Source organism: Narcine bancroftii, chromosome 13, assembly GCF_036971445.1.
Source record: "Narcine bancroftii isolate sNarBan1 chromosome 13, sNarBan1.hap1, whole genome shotgun sequence".
NCBI classification, from domain to species: Eukaryota; Metazoa; Chordata; class Chondrichthyes; order Torpediniformes; family Narcinidae; genus Narcine; species Narcine bancroftii.
In genome coordinates this window covers 90625643-90648659 of record NC_091481.1, presented here as the reverse complement: position 1 = coordinate 90648659, position 23017 = coordinate 90625643, and positions in this window count along the sequence as shown.

Sequence of the window (23017 nt, the reverse complement as noted above, 5' to 3'; positions counted from 1 at the left end):
GGGGAAACAGAGACAGGGAATCAGAGGCGGGGAATCAGAGGCTGGGAATCAGAGGTGGGGAATAAGAGGCGGGGAATCAAAGGCAGTGAATCAGAGGCAGGGAATCTGAGGCAGGGAATCTGAGGCAGGGAATCTGAGGCAGGAATCAGAGGTGGGGAATCAGAGGCAGGGAATCAGAGGCGGGGAATCAGAGGCAGGGAATCTGAGGCAGGGAATCTAATGCAGGGAATCAGAGCCGGGGAATCAGAGGTGGGGAATAAGAGGCCTGGAATCAGATGCGGGGAATCAGAGGCAGGGAATCTAAGGCAGGGAATCTGAGCCAGAGAATCAGAGCCAGGGAATCTGAGGCGGGGAATCAGAGGTGGGGAATCAGAGGCAGGGAATCAGAGGCAGGGAATAGATGAAGGGCATCAGATGAAGGGAATCTGAGGCAGGGAATCTGAGGCAGGGAATCTGAGGCAGGGAATCTGAGGCAGGGAATCTGAGGCGGGGAATCTGAGGCGGTAAATCTGAGTCGGGGAATCTGATGCAGGTAATCTGAGGCGGTGAAGCAGAGGCATGGAATCAGAGGCGGGTTGTCGGAGGGGGCAAATGAGATGTGGGAAACTAGATGCAGTGAAAGAGGCACGGAAATAGAGGCAGGCAAAGAGAGGCAGGGTATCAGAGGCAGGGACTCAGAGGCGGGGAATCAGAGACAAGGAAAGAGAGGCGTGGAATCAGAGGTGCGGAATCAGAGGCAGGAAATCAGAGGCAGGGAATCAGAGGCAGGGAATCAGAGGCAGGGAATCAGAGGCAGGGAATCAGAGGCAGGGAAACAGAGGCAGGCAATCAGAGGCAGGGAATCTGAGGCAGGGAATCTGAGGCAGGGAATCTGAGGCAGGGAATCAGAGGCAGGGAATCTGAGGCAGGGAATCTGAGGCAGGGAATCTGAGGCGGGGAATCAGAGGCGGGGAATCAGAGGCAGGGAATCAGAGGCAGGGAATCACAGGCAGGCAATCAGAGGCAGGGAATCTGAGATGGGGAATCTGAGGCAGGGAATCTGAGGCGGGGAATCTGAGGCGGGGAATCTCAGGCGGGGAATCTGAGGCGGGGAATCTCAGGCGGGGAATCTGAGGCAGGGAATCTGAGGCGGGGAATCTGAGGCGGGGAATAAGAGGCGGGGAATCAGAGGCGGGGAAACAGAGGCAGGGAATCAGAGGCGGGGAATCAGAGGCAGGGAATCTGAGGCAGGGAATCTGAGGCAGGAATCAGAGGTGTGGAATCAGAGGCAGGGAATCAGAGGCGGGGAATCAGAGGCAGGGAATCTGAGGCAGGGAATCTAATGCAGGGAATCAGAGCCGGGGAATCTGAGGGAGGGAATCAGACGCGGGGAATCAGAGGCGGGGAATCAGAGACGGGGAATAAGTGGCGGGGAATTTGAGGCAGGGAATCTGAGGCAGGGAATCTGAGGCAGGGAATCTGAGGCAGGGAATCAGAGGCGGGGAATCAGAGGCAGGGAATCAGAGGTGGGGAATCAGAGGCGGGGAATCAGAGGCATGGAATCAGAGGCAGGTTATCAGAGGGGGCAAATGACATGTGGGAAACTAGATGCAGAGAAAGAGGCACGGAAATAGAGGCAGGCAAATAGAGGCAGGGTATCAGAGGCAGGGAATTAGAGGCGGGGAATCAGAGATACGGAAAGAGAGGCGTGGAATCAGAGGCGCGGAATCAGAGGCAGGGAATCAGAGGCAGGGAATCAGAGGCAGGGAATCAGAGGCAGGGAATCAGAGGTAGGGAATCTGAGGCGGGGAATCTGAGGCGGGGAATCTGAGGCAGGGAATCTGAGGCGGGGAATCTGAGGCGGGGAATCTGAGGCGGGGAATCTGAGGCGGGGCATCTGAGGCGGGGAATCTGCGGCGGGAAGTCAGAGGCGGGGAATCAGAGGCGGGGAATCAGAGGCGGGGAATCAGAGGTGGGGAAACAGAGGCAGGGAATCAGAGGCGGAGAATCAGAGGCGGGGAATCAGAGGTGGGGAATAAGAGGCGGGGAATCAGAGTCGGGGAGTCAGAGGCAGCGAATCTGAGGCAGGGAATTTGAGGCAGGGAATCTGAGGCGGGGAATCTGAGGCAGGGAATCTGAGGCAGGGAATCAGAGCTGGGGAATCTGAGGCGGGGAATCAGAGGCGGGGAATCAGAGGTGGGGAAACAGAGGAAGGGAATCAAAGGCAGGGAATCACAGGCGTGGAATCAGAGGCGGGGAATAAGAGGCGGGGAATCAGAGGCGGGGAATCAGAGGCAGGGAATCTGAGGCAGGGAATCTGAGGCAGGGAATCTGAGGCAGGGAATCAGAGGCGGGGAATCAGAGGCGGGGTATCAGAGGCGGGGAATCAGCGGGAGGTAAAGAGATGTGGGGAAAGAGAGGCAGAGAAAGATGCACGGAAATAGAGGCAGGGAAAGAGAGGCGGGGAATGAAAGGTGGGGAATCAGAGGCGGGGAAACAGGCCGGTAAACAGTGGCAGGTAAACATAGGTGGATAAATAGAGGCGGGGAAAGAGGCGGGCAAAACATAGTGGTTGGAACTTGTGTGTTTAAAATGAGGTACACAAAACAGATCAAACAGTGTTGTTGAAATTGAGGGAGGGAAAGACAGGCACTGAAAGAGTGGAGGGGAAAGAGTGGAGGCGAAAGAGAGGCGTAGAGACAGAGGTGGAGAATCAGAGGCGGGGAATCAGAGGCGGTGAAACAGGTGGGTAAACAGAGGCGGGTAAACATAGGCGGATAAATAGAGGCGGTGAAAGAGATGGGTAAAACATAGTGGTTGGAACTTGTGTGTTGAAAATGCGCTACACAGAACAGATCAATCAGAGTTGTTGAAATTGAGGTAGGGAAAGAGAGGCACGGAAAGAGTGGAGGGGAAAGAGTGGAGGCGAAAGAGAGGCGTAGAGAGAGGTGGGGAATCAGAGACAGGGAATCAGAGGCGGGGAATCAGAGGCGGGCAATCAGTGGCAGGCAATCAGAGGCGGGGAATCAGAGGTGGGGAATAAGAGGCCTGGAATCAGATGCGGGGAATCAGAGGCAGGGAATCTAAGGCAGGGAATCTGAGCCAGAGAATCAGAGCCAGGGAATCTGAGGCGGGGAATCAGAGGTGGGGAATCAGAGGCAGGGAATCAGAGGCAGGGAATTGATGAAGGGCATCAGATGAAGGGAATCTGAGGCAGGGAATCTGAGGCAGGGAATTTGAGGCAGGGAATCTGAGGCAGGGAATCTGAGGCGGGGAATCTGAGGCGGTAAATCTGAGTCGGGGAATCTGAGGCAGGGAATCTGAGGCAGTGAATCAGAGGCATGGAATCAGAGGCGGGTTATCAGAGGGGGCAAATGAGAAGTGGGAAACTAGATGCAGTGAAAGAGGCACGGAAATAGAGGCAGGCAAAGAGAGGCAGGGTATCAGAGGCAGGGACTCAGAGGCGGGGAATCAGAGACAAGGAAAGAGAGGCGTGGAATCAGAGGCGCGGAATCAGAGGCAGGGAATCAGAGGCAGGGAATCAGAGGCAGGGAATCAAAGGCAGGGAATCAGAGGCAGGGAATCAGAGGCAGGGAATCAGAGGCAGGCAATCAGAGGCAGGGAATCTGAGGCAGGGAATCTGAGGCAGGGAATCTGAGGCAGGGAATCAGAGGCAGGGAATCTGAGGCAGGGAATCTGAGGCAGGGAATCTGAGGCGGGGAATCAGAGGCGGGGAATCAGAGGCGGGGAATCAGAGGCAGGGAATCAGAGGCAGGGAATCAGATGAAGGGAATCAGATGAAGGGAATCTGAGGCAGGGAATCTGAGACAGGGAATCTGAGGCAGGGAATCTGAGGCGGGGAATCTGAGGCAGGGAATCTGAGGCGGGGAATCTGAGGCGGGGAATCTGAGGCGGGGAATATGAGACGGGGAATCTGAGGCGGGGAATCTGAGCCGGGGAATCTGAGGCGGGGAATCTGAGGCGGGGAATCTAAGGTGGGGAATCTGAGGCGGGGAATCTGAGGCGGGGAATCTGAGGCGGGGAATCTGAGGCGGGGTATCTGAGGCGGGGAATCTGAGGAGGGGAATCTGAGGCGGGTAATCTGAGGTGGGGAATCTGAGGCAGGGAATCTGAGGCGGGGAATCTTAGGCAGGGAATCTGAGGCAGGGAATCTGAGCCGGGGAATCTGAGGCGGGGAATCAGAGGCGGGGAATCAGAGGTGGGGAAACAGAGGCAGGGAATCAGAGGCGGGGAATCAGAGGCGGGGAATCAGAGGTGGGGAATAAGAGGCGGGGAATCAGAGGCGGGGAATCAAAGGCTGGGAATAAGAGGCAGGGAATCTGAGGCAGGGAATCTGAGGCAGGGAATCTGAGGCAGGAATCAGAGGCGGGGAATCAGAGGCAGGGAATCAGAGGCGGGGAATCAGAGGCAGGGAATCTGAGGCAGGGAATCTAATGCAGGGAATCAGAGCCGGGGAATCTGAGGCAGGGAATCAGACGCGGGGAATCAGAGGCGGGGAATCAGAGGCGGGGAATAAGAGGCGGGGAATCAGAGGCGGGGAATCAGAGGCAGGGAATCTGAGGCAGGGAATCTGAGGCAGGGAATCTGAGGCGGGGAATCTGAGGCGGGGAATCTGAGGCGGGGAATCTGAGGCGGGGAATCTGAGGCGGGGAATCTGAGGCGGGGAATCTGAGGCGGGGAATCTGAGGCAGGGAATCTGAGGTGGGGAATCTGAGGCATGGAATCTCAGGCTGGGAATCAGAGCCGGGGAATCTGAGGCGGGGAATCAGACGCGGGGATTCAGAGGCGGGGAAACAGAGGTAGGGAATCAGAGGCGGGAATCAGAGGCGGGGAATCAGAGGCAGGGAAAAAGAGGCGTGGAATCAGAGGCGGGGAATCAGAGGCAGGGAATCTGAGGCAAGGAATCTGAGGCAGGGAATCTGAGGCAGGGAATCAGAGGCAGGGAATCAGAGGCGGGGAATCTGAGGCGGGGAATCAGAGGCATGGAATCAGAGGCGGGTTATCAGAGGGGGCAAATGAGATGTGGGAAAATAGATGCAGAGAAAGAGGAACGGAAATAGAGGAAGGCAAAGAGAGGCAGGGTATCTGAGGCAGGGAATCTGAGGCGGGGAATCAGAGAAACGGAAAGAGAGGCGGGGAATCAGAGGCGCGGAATCAGAGGCAGGGAATCAGAGGCAGGGATATAGAGGCAGGGAATCAGAGGCAGGGAATCAGAGGCAGGGAATCAGAGGCAGGGAATCTGAGGCAGGGAATCTGAGGTGGGGAATCTGAGGATGGGAATCTGAGGCGGGGAATTTGAGGCGGGGAATCTGAGGCGGGGAGTCTGAGGCGGGGAATCTGAGGCGGGGAATCTGAGGCGGGGAATCTGAGGCGGGGAATCTGAGGCAGGGAATCTCAGGCAGGGAATCAGAGCCGGGGAATCTGACGCGGGGACTCAGAGGCAGGGAATCATAGGCAGGGAATCTGAGGCTGGGAATCTCAGGCAGGGAATCAGAGCCGGGGAATCTGAGGCGGGGAATCAGAGGCGGGGAATCAGAGGCGGGGAAACAGAGGCAGGGAACCAGAGGCGGGGAATCAGAGGTGGGGAATCAGAGGCGGGGAATAAGAGGCGGGGAATCAGAGGCGGGGAATCAGATGCAGGGAATCTGAGGCAGGGAATCTGAGGCAGGGAATCTGAGGCAGCGAATCAGAGGCGGGGAATCAGAGGCGGGGAATCAGAGGCATGGAATCAGAGGCGGGTTATCGGAGGGTGCAAATGAGATGTGGGAAACTAGATGCAGAGAAAGAGGCACCGAAATAGAGGCAGGCAAAGAGAGGCAGGGTATCAGAGGCAGGGAATCAGAGGCGGGGAATCAGAGATACGGAAAGAGAGGCGTGGAATCAGACGCGCGGCATCAGAGGCAGGGAATCAGAGGCAGGGAACCAGAGGCAGGGAATCAGATGCAGGGAATCTGAGGCAGGGAATCTCAGGCAGGGAATCAGAGCCGGGGAATCTGAGGCGGGGAATCAGAGGCGGGGAATCAGAGAAACGGAAAGAGAGGCGGGGAATCAGAGGCGCGGAATCAGAGGCAGGGAATCAGAGGCAGGGATATAGAGGCAGGGAATCAGAGGCAGGGAATCAGAGGCAGGGAATCAGAGGCAGGGAATCTGAGGCAGGGAATCTGAGGTGGGGAATCTGAGGATGGGAATCTGAGGCGGGGAATTTGAGGCGGGGAATCTGAGGCGGGGAGTCTGAGGCGGGGAATCTGAGGCGGGGAATCTGAGGCGGGGAATCTGAGGCGGGGAATCTGAGGCAGGGAATCTCAGGCAGGGAATCAGAGCCGGGGAATCTGACGCGGGGACTCAGAGGCAGGGAATCATAGGCAGGGAATCTGAGGCTGGGAATCTCAGGCAGGGAATCAGAGCCGGGGAATCTGAGGCGGGGAATCAGAGGCGGGGAATCAGAGGCGGGGAAACAGAGGCAGGGAACCAGAGGCGGGGAATCAGAGGTGGGGAATCAGAGGCGGGGAATAAGAGGCGGGGAATCAGAGGCGGGGAATCAGATGCAGGGAATCTGAGGCAGGGAATCTGAGGCAGGGAATCTGAGGCAGCGAATCAGAGGCGGGGAATCAGAGGCGGGGAATCAGAGGCATGGAATCAGAGGCGGGTTATCGGAGGGTGCAAATGAGATGTGGGAAACTAGATGCAGAGAAAGAGGCACCGAAATAGAGGCAGGCAAAGAGAGGCAGGGTATCAGAGGCAGGGAATCAGAGGCGGGGAATCAGAGATACGGAAAGAGAGGCGTGGAATCAGACGCGCGGCATCAGAGGCAGGGAATCAGAGGCAGGGAACCAGAGGCAGGGAATCAGATGCAGGGAATCTGAGGCAGGGAATCTCAGGCAGGGAATCAGAGCCGGGGAATCTGAGGCGGGGAATCAGAGGCGGGGAATCAGAGGCGGGGAAACAGAGGCAGGGAACCAGAGGCGGGGAATCAGAGGTGGGGAATCAGAGGCGGGGAATAAGAGGCGGGGAATCAGAGGCGGGGAATCAGATGCAGGGAATCTGAGGCAGGGAATCTGAGGCAGGGAATCTGAGGCAGCGAATCAGAGGCGGGTTATCGGAGGGTGCAAATGAGATGTGGGAAACTAGATGCAGAGAAAGAGGCACCGAAATAGAGGCAGGCAAAGAGAGGCAGGGTATCAGAGGCAGGGAATCAGAGGCGGGGAATCAGAGATACGGAAAGAGAGGCGTGGAATCAGAGGCGCGGCATCAGAGGCAGGGAATCAGAGGCAGGGAACCAGAGGCAGGGAATCAGATGCAGGGAATCAGGGGCAGGGATTCAGAGGCAGGGAATCAGAGGCAGGCAATCAGAGGCGGGGAATCTGAGGCGGGGAATCTGAGGCGGGGAATCTGAGGCGGGGAATCTGAGGCGGGTAATCTGAGGTGGGGAATCTGAGGCGGGGAATCTGAGGCGGGGAATCTGATGCGGGAAATCTGAGGCGGGGAATCTGAGGCGGGGAATCTGAGGCGGGGAATCTGAGGTGGGGAATCTGAGGCGGAGAATCTGAGGCGGGGAATCTGAGGCGGGGAATCTGAGGCGGGGAATCTGAGGCAGGGAATCTGAGGCGGGGAATCTGAGGCGGGGAATCAGAGGCGGGTTATCAGAGGCGGGGAAACAGAGGCAGGGAATCATAGGCAGGGAATCAGATGCTGGGAATCAGAGGCGGGGAATAAGAGGCGGGGAATCAAAGGCAGGGAATAAGAGGCAGGGAATCTGAGGCAGGGAATCTGAGGCAGGGATTCTGAGGCAGGAATCAGAGGCGGGGAATCAGAGGCAGGGAATCAGATGCGGGGAATGAGAGGCAGGGAATCTGAGGGAGGGAATCTAATGCAGGGAATCAGAGCCGGGGAATCTGAGGCAGGGAATCAGATGCGGGGAATCAGAGGCGGGGAATCAGAGGCGGGGAATCAGAGGCGGGGAATAAGACGCGGGGAATCAGAGGTGGGGAATCAGAGGCAGGGAATCTGAGGCAGGGAATCTGAGGCAGGGAATCGGAGGCAGGGAATCAGAGGCGGGGAATCAGAGGCAGGGAATCAGAGGCTGGGAATCAGAGGCGGGGAATCAGAGGCATGGAATCAGAGGCGGGTTATCAGAGGGGGCAAATGAGATGTGGGAAACTAGATGCAGAGAAAGAGGCACCGAAATAGGGGCAGGCAAAGAGAGGCAGGGTATCATAGGCAGGGAATTAGAGGCGGGGAATCAGAGATACGGAAAGAGAGGCTTGGAATCAGAGGCGCGGAATCAGAGGCAGGGAATCAGAGGCAGGGAATCAGAGGCAGGGAATCAGAGGCAGGGAATCAGAGGCAGGGAATCAGAGGCAGGGAATCAGAGGCGGGGAATCAGAGGCGGGGAATCTGAGGCGGGGAATCTGAGGCGGGGAATCTGAGGCGGGGAATCTGAGGCGGGGAATCTGAGGCGGGGAATCTGAGGCGTGGAATCTGAGGCGGGGAATCTGAGGCGGGGAATCTGAGGCGGGGAATCTGAGGCGGGGAATCTGAGGCGGGGAATCTGAGGCGGGGAATCTGAGGCGGGGAATCTGAGGCGGGAAATCTGAGGCAGCGAATCTGAGGCGGGGAATCTGAGGCGGGGAATCTGAGGCAGGGAATCTTAGGCAGGGAATCAGAGCCGGGGAATCTGAGGCGGGGAATCAGAGGCGGGGAATCTGAGGCGGGGAATCTGAGGTGGGGAATCTGAGGTGGGGAATCTGAGGCGGGGAATCTGAGGTGGGGAATCTGAGGCGGGGAATCTGAGGCGGGGAATCTGAGGCGGGGAATCTGAGGCGGGGAATCTGAGGCCGGGAATCTGAGGCGGGAAATCTGAGGCGGGGAATCTGAGGCGGGGAATCTGAGGCGGGGAATCTGAGGCGGGGAATCTGAGGCGGGGAATCTGAGGCGGGGAATCTGAGGCGGGGAATCTCAGGCGTGGAATCTCAGGCAGGGAATCTGAGGCGGGGATTCTGAGGCGGGGAATCAGAGGCGGGGAATCAGAGGCGGGGAAAGAGAGGCAGGGAATCAGAGTCGGGGAATCAGAGGCTGGGAATCAGAGGCGGGGAATAAGAGGCGGGGAATCAAAGGCTGGGAATAAGAGGCAGGGAATCTGAGGCAGGGAATCTGAGGCAGGGAATCTGAGGCAGGAATCAGAGGCGGGGAATCAGAGGCAGGGAATCAGAGGCGGGGAATCAGAGGCAGGGAATCTGAGGCAGGGAATCTAATGCAGGGAATCAGAGCCGGGGAATCTGAGGCAGGGAATCAGACGCGGGGAATCAGAGGAGGGGAATCAGAGGCGGGGAATAAGAGGCGGGGAATCTGAGGCGGGGAATCAGAGGCAGGGAATCTGAGGCAGGGAATCAGAGGCAGGGAATCAGAGGCAGGGAATCAGAGGCAGGGAATCAGAGGCAGGGAATCAGAGGCAGGGAATCTGAGGCGGGGAATCTGAGGCGGGGAATCTGAGGCGGGGAATCTGAGGCGGGGAATCTCAGGCGTGGAATCTCAGGCAGGGAATCTGAGGCGGGGATTCTGAGGCGGGGAATCAGAGGCGGGGAATCAGAGGCGGGGAAAGAGAGGCAGGGAATCAGAGTCGGGGAATCAGAGGCTGGGAATCAGAGGCGGGGAATAAGAGGCGGGGAATCAAAGGCTGGGAATAAGAGGCAGGGAATCTGAGGCAGGGAATCTGAGACAGGGAATCTGAGGCAGGGAAATCTGAGGCGGGGAATCTGAGGCGGGGAATCTGAGGCGGGGAATCTGAGGCGGGGAATCTGAGGCGGGGAATCTGAGGCAGGGAATCTGAGGCGGGGAATCTCAGGCGTGGAATCTCAGGCAGGGAATCTGAGGCGGGGAATCTGAGGCGGGGAATCAGAGGCGGGGAATCAGAGGCGGGGAAAGAGAGGCAGGGAATCAGAGTCGGGGAATCAGAGGCTGGGAATCAGAGGCGGGGAATAAGAGGCGGGGAATCAAAGGCTGGGAATAAGAGGCAGGGAATCTGAGGCAGGGAATCTGAGGCAGGGAATCTGAGGCAGGAATCAGAGGCGGGGAATCAGAGGCAGGGAATCAGAGGCGGGGAATCAGAGGCAGGGAATCTGAGGCAGGGAATCTAATGCAGGGAATCAGAGCCGGGGAATCTGAGGCAGGGAATCAGACACGGGGAATCAGAGGCGGGGAATCAGAGGCGGGGAATAAGAGGCGGGGAATCAGAGGCGGGGAATCAGAGGCAGGGAATCTGAGACAGGGAATCTGAGGCAGGGAATCTGAGGCGGGGATTCTGAGGCGGGGAATCTGAGGCGGGGAATCTGAGGCGGGGAATCTGAGGCGGGCAATCTGAGGCGGGGAATCTGAGGCAGGGAATCTGAGGTGGGAAATCTGAGGCATGGAATCTCAGGCTGGGAATCAGAGCCGGGGAATCTGAGGCGGGGAATCAGACGCGGGGATTCAGAGGCGGGGAAACAGAGGCAGGGAATCAGAGGCGGGAATCAGAGGCGGGGAATCAGAGGCAGAGAAAAAGAGGCGTGGAATCAGAGGCGGGGAATCAGAGGCAGGGAATCTGAGGCAAGGAATCTGAGGCAGGGAATCTGAGGCAGGGAATCAGAGGCGGGGAATCAGAGGCGGGGAATCTGAGGCGGGGAATCAGAGGCATGGAATCAGAGGCGGGTTATCAGAGGGGGCAAATGAGATGTGAGAAACTAGATGCAGAGAAAGAGGAACGGAAATAGAGGAAGGCAAAGAGAGGCAGGGTATCTGAGGCAGGGAATCTGAGGCGGGGAATCAGAGACACGGAAAGAGAGGCGGGGAATCAGAGGCGCGGAATCAGAGGCAGGGAATCAGAGGCAGGGATATAGAGGCAGGGAATCAGAGGCAGGGAATCAGAGGCAGGGAATCAGAGGCAGGGAATCAGAGGCAGGGAATCAGAGGCAGGGAATCTGAGGCGGGGAATCTGAGGTGGGGATTCTGAGGCGAGGAATCTGAGGCGGGGAATCTGAGGCAGGGAATCTGAGGCAGGGAATCAGAGGCGGGGAATCTGAGGCGGGGAATCTCAGGCGTGGAATCTCAGGCAGGGAATCTGAGGCGGGGATTCTGAGGCGGGGATTCAGATGCGGGGAATCAGAGGCGGGGAAAGAGAGGCAGGGAATCAGAGTCGGGGAATCAGAGGCTGGGAATCAGAGGCGGGGAATAAGAGGCGGGGAATCAAAGGCTGGGAATAAGAGGCAGGGAATCTGAGGCAGGGAATCTGAGGCAGGGAATCTGAGGCAGGAATCAGAGGCGGGGAATCAGAGGCGGGGAATCAGAGGCGGGGAATCAGAGGCAGGGAATCTGAGGCAGGGAATCTAATGCAGGGAATCAGAGCCGGGGAATCTGAGGCAGGGAATCTGAGGCAGGGAATCTGAGGCAGGGAATCTGAGGCGGGGAATCTGAGGCGGGGAATCTGAGGCGGGGAATCTGAGGTGGGGAATCTGAGGCGGGCAATCTGAGGCGGGGAATCTGAGGCAGGGAATCTGAGGTGGGGAATCTGAGGCATGGAATCTCAGGCTGGGAATCAGAGCCGGGGAATCTGAGGCGGGGAATCAGACGCGGGGATTCAGAGGCGGGGAAACAGAGGCTGGGAATCAGAGGCGGGAATCAGAGGCGGGGAATCAGAGGCAGGGAAAAAGAGGCGTGGAATCAGAGGCGGGGAATCAGAGGCAGGGAATCTGAGGCAAGGAATCTGAGGCAGGGAATCTGAGGCAGGGAATCAGAGGCGGGGAATCAGAGGCGGGGAATCTGAGGCGGGGAATCAGAGGCATGGAATCAGAGGCGGGTTATCAGAGGGGGTAAATGAGATGTGGGAAACTAGATGCAGAGAAAGAGGAACGGAAATAGAGGAAGGCAAAGAGAGGCAGGGTATCTGAGGCAGGGAATCTGAGGCGGGGAATCAGAGACACGGAAAGAGAGGCGGGGAATCAGAGGCGCGGAATCAGAGGCAGGGAATCAGAGGCAGGGCTATAGAGGCAGGGAATCAGAGGCAGGGAATCAGAGGCAGGGAATCAGAGGCAGGGAATCTGAGGCGGGGAATCTGAGGTGGGGAATCTGAGGCGGGGAATCTGAGGCGGGGAATCTGAGGCGGGGAATCTGAGGCGGGGAATCTGAGGCGGGGAATCTGAGGCGGGGAATCTGAGGCAGGGAATCTGAGGCGGGGAATCTGAGGCAGGGAATCTCAGGCAGGGAATCAGAGCCGGGGAATCTGACGCGGGGACTCAGAGGCAGGGAATCATAGGCAGGGAATCTGAGGCAGGGAATCTCAGGCAGGGAATCAGAGCCGGGGAATCTGAGGCGGGGAATCAGAGGCGGGGAATCAGAGGCGGGGAAACAGAGGCAGGGAACCAGAGGCGGGGAATCAGAGGTGGGGAATCAGAGGCGGGGAATAAGAGGCGGGGAATCAGAGGCGGGGAATCAGATACAGGGAATCTGAGGCAGGGAATCTGAGGCAGGGAATCTGAGGCAGCGAATCAGAGGCGGGGAATCAGATGCGGGGAATCAGAGGCGGGGAATCAGAGGCGGGGAATCAGAGGCATGGAATCAGAGGCGGGTTATCGGAGGGTGCAAATGAGATGTGGGAAACTAGATGCAGAGAAAGAGGCACCGAAATAGAGGCAGGCAAAGAGAGGCAGGGTATCAGAGGCAGGGAATCAGAGGCGGGGAATCAGAGATACGGAAAGAGAGGCGTGGAATCAGAGGCGCGGCATCAGAGGCAGGGAATCAGAGGCAGGGAACCAGAGGCAGGGAATCAGATGCAGGGAATCAGAGGCAGGGATTCAGAGGCAGGGAATCAGAGGCAGGCAATCAGAGGCGGGGAATCTGAGGCGGGGAATCTGAGGCGGGGAATCTGAGGCGGGGAATCTGAGGCGGGTAATCTGAGGTGGGGAATCTGAGGCGGGGAATCTGAGGCGGGGAATCTGAGGCGGGAAATATGAGGCGGGGAATCTGAGGCGGGGAATCTGAGGCGGGGAATCTGAGGCGGGGAATCTGAGGTGGGGAATCTGAGGCGGAGAATCTGAGGCGGGGAATCTGAGGCGGGGAATCTGAGGCGGGGAATCTGAGGCAGGGAATCTGAGGCGGGGAATCTGAGGCGGGGAATCAGAGGCGGGTTATCAGAGGCGGGGAAACAGAGGCAGGGAATCATAGGCAGGGAATCAGATGCTGGGAATCAGAGGCGGGGAATAAGAGGCGGGGAATCAAAGGCAGGGAATAAGAGGCAGGGAATCTGAGGCAGGGAATCTGAGGCAGCGATTCTGAGGCAGGAATCAGAGGCGGGGAATCAGAGGCAGGGAATCAGATGCGGGGAATGAGAGGCAGGGAATCTGAGGCAGGGAATCTAATGCAGGGAATCAGAGCCGGGGAATCTGAGGCAGGGAATCAGATGCGGGGAATCAGAGGCGGGGAATCAGAGGCGGGGAATCAGAGGCAGGGAATCTGAGGCAGGGAATCTGAGGCAGGGAATCGGAGGCAGGGAATCAGAGGCGGGGAATGAGAGGCAGGGAATCAGAGGCGGGGAATCAGAGGCGGGGAATCAGAGGCATGGAATCAGAGGCGGGTTATCAGAGGGGGCAAATGAGATGTGGGAAACTAGATGCAGAGAAAGTGGCACCGAAATAGGGGCAGGCAAAGAGAGGCAGGGTATCATAGGCAGGGAATTAGAGGCGGGGAATCAGAGATACGGAAAGAGAGGCTTGGAATCAGAGGCGCGGAATCAGAGGCAGGGAATCAGAGGCGGGGAATCAGCGGGAGGAAAAGAGATGTGGGGAAAGAGAGGCAGAGAAAGAGGCGCGGAATTAGAGGCAGGGAAAGAGAGGTGGGGAATGAAAGGTGGGGAATCAGAGGCGGGGAAACAGGCGGGTAAACAGTGGCAGGTAAACATTGGTGGATAAATAGAGGCGGGGAAAGAGGCGGGCAAAACGTAGTGGTTGGAACTTGTGTGTTTAAAATGAGGTACACAAAACAGATCAAACAGTGTTGTTGAAATTGAGGGAGGGAAAGACAGGCACGGAATGAGTGGAGGGGAAAGAGTGGAGGCGAAAGAGAGGCGTAGAGACAGAGGTGGGGAATCAGAGGCGGGGAATCAGAGGCGGTGGAACAGGTGGGTAAACAGAGGCGGGTAAACATAGGCGGATAAATAGAGGCGGGGAAAGAGATGGGTGAAACATAGTGGTTGGAACTTGTGTGTTGAAAATGAGGTACACAGAACAGATCAAACAGAGTTGTTGAAATTGAGGGAGGGAAAGAGAGGCGCGGAAAGAGTGGAGGGGAAAAAGCGGAGGCGAAAGAGAGGCATACAGACAGAGGTGGGGAATCAGAGGCGGGGAATCAGAGGTGGGGAATAAGAGGCCTGGAATCAGATGCGGGGAATCAGAGGCAGGGAATCTAAGGCAGGGAATCTGAGCCAGAGAATCAGAGCCAGGGAATCTGAGGCGGGGAATTGATGAAGGGCATCAGATGAAGGGAATCTGAGGCAGGGAATCTGAGGCAGGGAATCTGAGGCAGGGAATCTGAGGCAGGGAATCTGAGGCGGGGAATCTGAGGCGGTAAATCTGAGTCGGGGAATCTGAGGCAGGGAATCTGAGGCAGTGAATCAGAGGCATGGAATCAGAGGCGGGTTTTCAGAGGGGGCAAATGAAATGTGGGAAACTAGATGCAGAGAAAGAGGCACGGAAATAGAGGCAGGCAAAGAGAGGCAGGGTATCAGAGGCACGGATTCAGAGGCGGGGAATCAGAGACAAGGAAAGAGAGGCGTGGAATCAGAGGCGCGGAATCAGAGGCAGGGAATCAGAGGCAGGGAATCAGAGGCAGGGAACCAGAGGCAGGGAATCAGAGGCAGGGAATCAGAGGCAGGCAATCAGAGGCAGGGAATCTGAGGCAGGGAATCTGAGGCAGGGAATCTGAGCCAGGGAATCTGAGGCAGCGAATCTGAGGCAGGGAATCTGAGGCAGGGAATCTGAGGCGGGGAAACAGAGGCGGGGAATCAGAGGCGGGGAATCAGAGGCGCGGAATCAGAGGCAGGGATTCAGAGGCAGGGATTTAGAGGCAGGGAATCAGAGGCAGGGAATCAGAGGCAGGGAATCAGAGGCAGGGAATCTGAGGCGGGGAATCTGAGGCGGGGAATCAGAGGCGCGGAATCAGAGGCAGGGAATCAGAGGCAGGGATATAGAGGCAGGGAATCAGAGGCAGGGAATCAGAGGCAGGGAATCAGAGGCAGGGAATCAGAGGCAGGGAATCAGAGGCAGGGAATCTGAGGCGGGGAATCTGAGGTGGGGATTCTGAGGCGAGGAATCTGAGGCGGGGAATCTGAGGCAGGGAATCTGAGGCAGGGAATCAGAGGCGGGGAATCTGAGGCGGGGAATCTCAGGCGTGGAATCTCAGGCAGGGAATCTGAGGCGGGGATTCTGAGGCGGGGATTCAGATGCGGGGAATCAGAGGCGGGGAAAGAGAGGCAGGGAATCAGAGTCGGGGAATCAGAGGCTGGGAATCAGAGGCGGGGAATAAGAGGCGGGGAATCAAAGGCTGGGAATAAGAGGCAGGGAATCTGAGGCAGGGAATCTGAGGCAGGGAATCTGAGGCAGGAATCAGAGGCGGGGAATCAGAGGCGGGGAATCAGAGGCGGGGAATCAGAGGCAGGGAATCTGAGGCAGGGAATCTAATGCAGGGAATCAGAGCCGGGGAATCTGAGGCAGGGAATCTGAGGCAGGGAATCTGAGGCAGGGAATCTGAGGCGGGGAATCTGAGGCGGGGAATCTGAGGCGGGGAATCTGAGGTGGGGAATCTGAGGCGGGCAATCTGAGGCGGGGAATCTGAGGCAGGGAATCTGAGGTGGGGAATCTGAGGCATGGAATCTCAGGCTGGGAATCAGAGCCGGGGAATCTGAGGCGGGGAATCAGACGCGGGGATTCAGAGGCGGGGAAACAGAGGCTGGGAATCAGAGGCGGGAATCAGAGGCGGGGAATCAGAGGCAGGGAAAAAGAGGCGTGGAATCAGAGGCGGTGAATCAGAGGCAGGGAATCTGAGGCAAGGAATCTGAGGCAGGGAATCTGAGGCAGGGAATCAGAGGCGGGGAATCAGAGGCGGGGAATCTGAGGCGGGGAATCAGAGGCATGGAATCAGAGGCGGGTTATCAGAGGGGGTAAATGAGATGTGGGAAACTAGATGCAGAGAAAGAGGAACGGAAATAGAGGAAGGCAAAGAGAGGCAGGGTATCTGAGGCAGGGAATCTGAGGCGGGGAATCAGAGACACGGAAAGAGAGGCGGGGAATCAGAGGCGCGGAATCAGAGGCAGGGAATCAGAGGCAGGGCTATAGAGGCAGGGAATCAGAGGCAGGGAATCAGAGGCAGGGAATCAGAGGCAGGGAATCTGAGGCGGGGAATCTGAGGTGGGGAATCTGAGGCGGGGAATCTGAGGCGGGGAATCTGAGGCGGGGAATCTGAGGCGGGGAATCTGAGGCGGGGAATCTGAGGCGGGGAATCTGAGGCAGGGAATCTGAGGCGGGGAATCTGAGGCAGGGAATCTCAGGCAGGGAATCAGAGCCGGGGAATCTGACGCGGGGACTCAGAGGCAGGGAATCATAGGCAGGGAATCTGAGGCAGGGAATCTCAGGCAGGGAATCAGAGCCGGGGAATCTGAGGCGGGGAATCAGAGGCGGGGAATCAGAGGCGGGGAAACAGAGGCAGGGAACCAGAGGCGGGGAATCAGAGGTGGGGAATCAGAGGCGGGGAATAAGAGGCGGGGAATCAGAGGCGGGGAATCAGATACAGGGAATCTGAGGCAGGGAATCTGAGGCAGGGAATCTGAGGCAGCGAATCAGAGGCGGGGAATCAGATGCGGGGAATCAGAGGCGGGGAATCAGAGGCGGGGAATCAGAGGCATGGAATCAGAGGCGGGTTATCGGAGGGTGCAAATGAGATGTGGGAAACTAGATGCAGAGAAAGAGGCACCGAAATAGAGGCAGGCAAAGAGAGGCAGGGTATCAGAGGCAGGGAATCAGAGGCGGGGAATCAGAGATACGGAAAGAGAGGCGTGGAATCAGAGGCGCGGCATCAGAGGCAGGGAATCAGAGGCAGGGAACCAGAGGCAGGGAATCAGATGCAGGGAATCAGAGGCAGGGATTCAGAGGCAGGGAATCAGAGGCAGGCAATCAGAGGCGGGGAATCTGAGGCGGGGAATCTGAGGCGGGGAATCTGAGGCGGGGAATCTGAGGCGGGGAATCTGAGGCGGGTAATCTGAGGTGGGGAATCTGAGGCGGGGAATCTGAGGCGGGGAATCTGAGGCGGGAAATATGAGGCGGGGAATCTGAGGCGGGGAATCTGAGGCGGGGAATCTGAGGCGGGGAATCTGAGGTGGGGAATCTGAGGCGGAGAATCTGAGGCGGGGAATCTGAGGCGGGGAATCTGAGGCGGGGAATCTGAGGCAGGGAATCTGAGGCGGGGAATCTGAGGCGGGGAATCAGAGGCGGGTTATCAGAGGCGGGGAAACAGAGGCAGGGAATCATAGGCAGGGAATCAGATGCTGGGAATCAGAGGCGGGGAATAAGAGGCGGGGAATCAAAGGCAGGGAATAAGAGGCAGGGAATCTGAGGCAGGGAATCTGAGGCAGCGATTCTGAGGCAGGAATCAGAGGCGGGGAATCAGAGGCAGGGAATCAGATGCGGGGAATGAGAGGCAGGGAATCTGAGGCAGGGAATCTAATGCAGGGAATCAGAGCCGGGGAATCTGAGGCAGGGAATCAGATGCGGGGAATCAGAGGCGGGGAATCAGAGGCGGGGAATCAGAGGCAGGGAATCTGAGGCAGGGAATCTGAGGCAGGGAATCGGAGGCAGGGAATCAGAGGCGGGGAATGAGAGGCAGGGAATCAGAGGCGGGGAATCAGAGGCGGGGAATCAGAGGCATGGAATCAGAGGCGGGTTATCAGAGGGGGCAAATGAGATGTGGGAAACTAGATGCAGAGAAAGTGGCACCGAAATAGGGGCAGGCAAAGAGAGGCAGGGTATCATAGGCAGGGAATTAGAGGCGGGGAATCAGAGATACGGAAAGAGAGGCTTGGAATCAGAGGCGCGGAATCAGAGGCAGGGAATCAGAGGCGGGGAATCAGCGGGAGGAAAAGAGATGTGGGGAAAGAGAGGCAGAGAAAGAGGCGCGGAATTAGAGGCAGGGAAAGAGAGGTGGGGAATGAAAGGTGGGGAATCAGAGGCGGGGAAACAGGCGGGTAAACAGTGGCAGGTAAACATAGGTGGATAAATAGAGGCGGGGAAAGAGGCGGGCAAAACATAGTGGTTGGAACTTGTGTGTTTAAAATGAGGTACACAAAACAGATCAAACAGTGTTGTTGAAATTGAGGGAGGGAAAGACAGGTACTGAAAGAGTGTAGGGGAAAGAGTGGAGGCGAAAGAGAGGCGTAGAGACAGAGGTGGGGAATCAGAGGCGGGGAATCAGAGGCGGTGAAACAGGTGGGTAAACAGAGGCGGGTAAACATAGGCGGATAAATAGAGGCGGGGAAAGAGATGGGTAAAACATAGTGGTTGGAACTTGTGTGTTGAAAATGCGGTACACAGAACAGATTAATCAGAGTTGTTGAAATTGAGGGAGGGAAAGAGAGGCGCGGAAAGAGTGGAGGGGAAAGAGTGGAGGCGAAAGAGAGGCGTAGAGAGAGGTGGGGAATCAGAGACGGGGAATCTGAGGCAGGGAATCAGATGCGGGGAATCAGAGGCAGGGAATCTGAGGCAGGGAATCTAATGCAGGGAATCAGAGCCGGGGAATCTGAGGCAGGGAATCAGATGCGGGGAATTAGAGGCGGGGAATCAGAGGCGGGGAATCAGAGGCGGGGAATAAAGGGCGGTGAATCAGAGGTGGGGAATCAGAGGCAGGGAATCTGAGGCAGGGAATCTGAGGCAGGGAATCGGAGGCAGGGAATCAGAGGCGGGGAATCAGAGGCGGGGAATCAGAGGCGGGGAATCAGAGGCGGGGAATCAGAGGCAGGGAATCTGAGGCAGGGAATCAGAGGCGGGGAATCAGCGGGAGGAAAAGAGATGTGGGGATAGAGAGGCAGAGAAAGAGGCGCTGAAATAGAGGCAGGGAAATAGAGGCGGGGAATGAAAGGTGGGGAATAAGAGGTGGGGAAACAGGCGGGTAAACAGTGGCAGGTAAACATAGGTGGATAAATAGAAGTGGGGAGAGAGGCGGGCAAAACATAGTGGTTGGAACTTGTGTGTTTAAAATGAGGTACACAAAACAGATCAAAGAGTGTTGTTGAAATTGAGGGAGGGAAAGACAGGCACGGAAAGAGTGGAGGGGAAAGAGTGGAGGCGAAAGAGAGGCGTAGAGACAGAGGTGGGGAATCAGAGGCGGGGAAACAGAGGCGGTGAAACAGGTGGGTAAACAGAGGCGGGTAAACATAGGCGGATAAATAGAGGCGGGGAAATAGATGGGTGAAACATAGTGGTTGGAACTTGTGTGTTGAAAATGAGGTACACAGAACAGATCAAACAGAGTTGTTGAAATTGAGGGAGGGAAAGAGAGGCGCGGAAAGAGTGTAGGGGAAAAAGCGGAGGCGAAAGAGAGGCATACAGACAGAGGTGGGGAATCAGAGACGGGGAATCAGAGGCGGGGAATCAGAGGCGGGCAATCAGTGGCAGGCAATCTGAGGCGGGGAATCAGAGGTGGGGAATAAGAGGCCTGGTATCAGATGTGGGGAATCAGAGGCAGGGAATCTAAGGCAGGGAATCTGAGCCAGAGAATCAGAGCCAGGGAATCTGAGGCGGGGAATCAGAGGTGGGGAATCAGAGGCAGGGAATCAGAGGTAGGGAATTGATGAAGGGCATCGGATGAAGGGAATCTGAGGCAGGGAATCTGAGGCGGGGAATCTGAGGCAGGGAATCTGAGGCATGGAATCTGAGGTGGGGAATCTGAGGCGGTAAATCTGAGTCGGGGAATCTGATGCAGGGAATCTGAGGCAGTGAATCAGAGGCATGGAATCAGAGGCGGGTTATCAGAGGGGGCAAATGAGATGAGGGAAACTAGATGCAGTGAAAGAGGCACGGAAATAGAGGCAGGCAAAGAGAGGCAGGGTATCAGAGGCAGGGACTCAGAGGCGGGGAATCAGAGACAAGGAAAGAGAGGCGTGGAATCAGAGGCGCGGAATCAGAGGCAGGGAATCAGAGGCAGGGAATCAGAGGCAGGGAATCAGAGGCAGGGAATCAGAGGCAGGGAATCAGAGGCAGGGAAACAGAGGCAGGCAATCAGAGGCAGGGAATCTGAGGCAGGGAATCTGAGGCAGCGAATCTGAGGCAGGGAATCTGAGGTGGGGAATCTGAGGCAGGGAATCTGAGGCGGGGAATCTGAGGCGGGGAATCTCAGGCGGGGAATCTGAGGCGGGGTATCTCAGGCGGGGAATCTGAGGCAGGGAATCTGAGGCGGGGAATCTGAGGCGGGGATTCAGAGGCGGGGAATCAGAGGCGGGGAAACAGAGGCAGGGAATCAGAGGCGGGGAATCAGAGGCTGGGAATCAGAGGTGGGGAATAAGAGGCGGGGAATCAAAGGCAGTGAATCAGAGGCAGGGAATCTGAGGCAGGGAATCTGAGGCAGGGAATCTGAGGCAGGAATCAGAGGTGGGGAATCAGAGGCAGGGAATCAGAGGCAGGTTATCAGAGGGGGCAAATGACATGTGGGAAACTAGATGCAGAGAAAGAGGCACGGAAATAGAGGCAGGCAAATAGAGGCAGGGTATCAGAGGCAGGGAATTAGAGGCGGGGAATCAGAGATACGGAAAGAGAGGCGTGGAATCAGAGGCGCGGAATCAGAGGCAGGGAATCAGAGGCAGGGAATCAGAGGCAGGGAATCAGAGGCAGGGAATCAGAGGCAGGGAATCAGAGGCGGGGAATCAGAGGGGGCAAATGACATGTGGGAAACTAGATGCAGAGAAAGCGGCACGGAAATAGAGGCAGGCAAATAGAGGCGCGGAATCAGAGGCAGGGAATCAGAGGCAGGGAATCAGAGGCAGGGAATCAGAGGCAGGGAATCAGAGGCGGGGAATCAGAGGCGGGGAATCTGAGGCGGGGAATCTGAGGCGGGGAATCTGAGGCGGGGAATCTGAGGCGCGGAATCTGAGGCGGGGAATCTGAGGCGGGGAATCTGAGGCGGGGAATCTGAGGCGGGGCATCTGAGGCGGGGAATCTGCGGCGGGGAATCAGAGCCGGGGAATCTGAGGCGGGGAATCAGAGGCGGGGAATCAGAGGTGGGGAAACAGAGGCAGGGAATCAGAGGCGGGGAATCAGAGGCGGGGAATCAGAGGTGGGGAATAAGAGGCAGGGAATCAGAGTCGGGGAATCAGAGGCAGCGAATCTGAGGCGGGGAATCTGAGGCAGGGAATCTGAGGCGGGGAATCTGAGGCAGTGAATCTGAGGCAGGGTATCAGAGCTGGGGAATCTGAGGCGGGGAATCAGAGGCGGGGAATCAGAGGTGGGGAAACAGAGGAAGGGAATCAAAGGCAGGGAATCAGAGGCGTGGAATCAGAGGCGGGGAAACAGGCGGGTAAACAGTGGCAGGTAAACATAGGTGGATAAATAGAGGCGGGGAAAGAGGCGGGCAAAACATAGTGGTTGGAACTTGTGTGTTTAAAATGAGGTACACAAAACAGATCAAACAGTGTTGTTGAAATTGAGGGAGGGAAAGACAGGCACTGAAAGAGTGTAGGGGAAAGAGTGGAGGCGAAAGAGAGGCGTAGAGACAGAGGTGGGGAATCAGAGGCGGGGAATCAGAGGCGGTGAAACAGGTGGGTAAACAGAGGCGGGTAAACATAGGCGGATAAATAGAGGCAGGGAAAGAGATGGGTAAAACATAGTGGTTGAAACTTGTGTGTTGAAAATGCGGTACACAGAACAGATCAATCAGAGTTGTTGAAATTGAGGGAGGGAAAGAGAGGCGCGGAAAGAGTGGAGGGGAAAGAGTGGAGGCGAAAGAGAGGCGTAGAGAGAGGCGGGGAATCAGAGGCGGGGAATCAGATGCAGGGAATCTGAGGCAGGGAATCTGAGGCAGGGAATCTGAGGCAGGGAATCAGAGGCGGGGAATCAGAGGCGGGGAATCAGAGGCGGGGAATCAGAGGCGTGGTATCAGAGGCGCGGAATCAGAGGCAGGGAATCAGAGGCAGGGAACCAGAGGCAGGGAATCAGAGGCAGGGAATCAGAGGCAGGGATTCAGATGCAGGGAATCAGAGGCAGGCAATCAGAGGCGGGGAATCTGAGGCGGGGAATCTGAGGCGGGGAATCTGAGGCGGGGAATATGAGGCGGGGAATCTGAGGTGGGGAATCTGAGGCGGGGAATCTGAGGCGGGGAATCTGAGGCGGGAAATCTGAGGCGGGGAATCTGAGGCGGGGAATCTGAGGTGGGGAATCTGAGGCGGGGAATCTGAGGCGGGGAATCTGAGGCGGGGAGTCTGAGGCGGGGAATCTGAGGCGGGGAATCTCAGGCGGGGAATCTGAGGCAGGGTATCTGAGGCGGGGAATCTGAGGCGGGGAATCAGAGGCGGGTTATCAGAGGCGGGGAAACAGAGGCAGGGAATCATAGGCGGGGAATCAGAGATACGGAAAGAGAGGCGTGGAATCAGAGGCGCGGAATCAGAGGCAGGGAATCAGAGGCAGTGAATCAGAGGCAGGGAATCAGAGGCAGGGAATCAGAGGCAGGGAATCAGAGGCAGGGAATCAGAGGCAGGCAATCAGAGGCGGGGAATCTGAGGCGGGGAATCTGAGGCGGGGAATCTGAGGCGGGGAATCTGAGGCGGGGAATCTGAGGCCGGGAATCTGAGGCCGGGAATCTGAGGCGGGGAATCTGAGGTGGGGAATCTGAGGTGGGGAATCTGAGGCGGGGAATCTCAGGCGTGGAATCTCAGGCAGGGAATCTGAGGCGGGGAATCTGAGGCGGGGAATCAGAGTCGGGGGATCAGAGGCGGGGAAACAGAGGCAGGGAATCTGAGGCA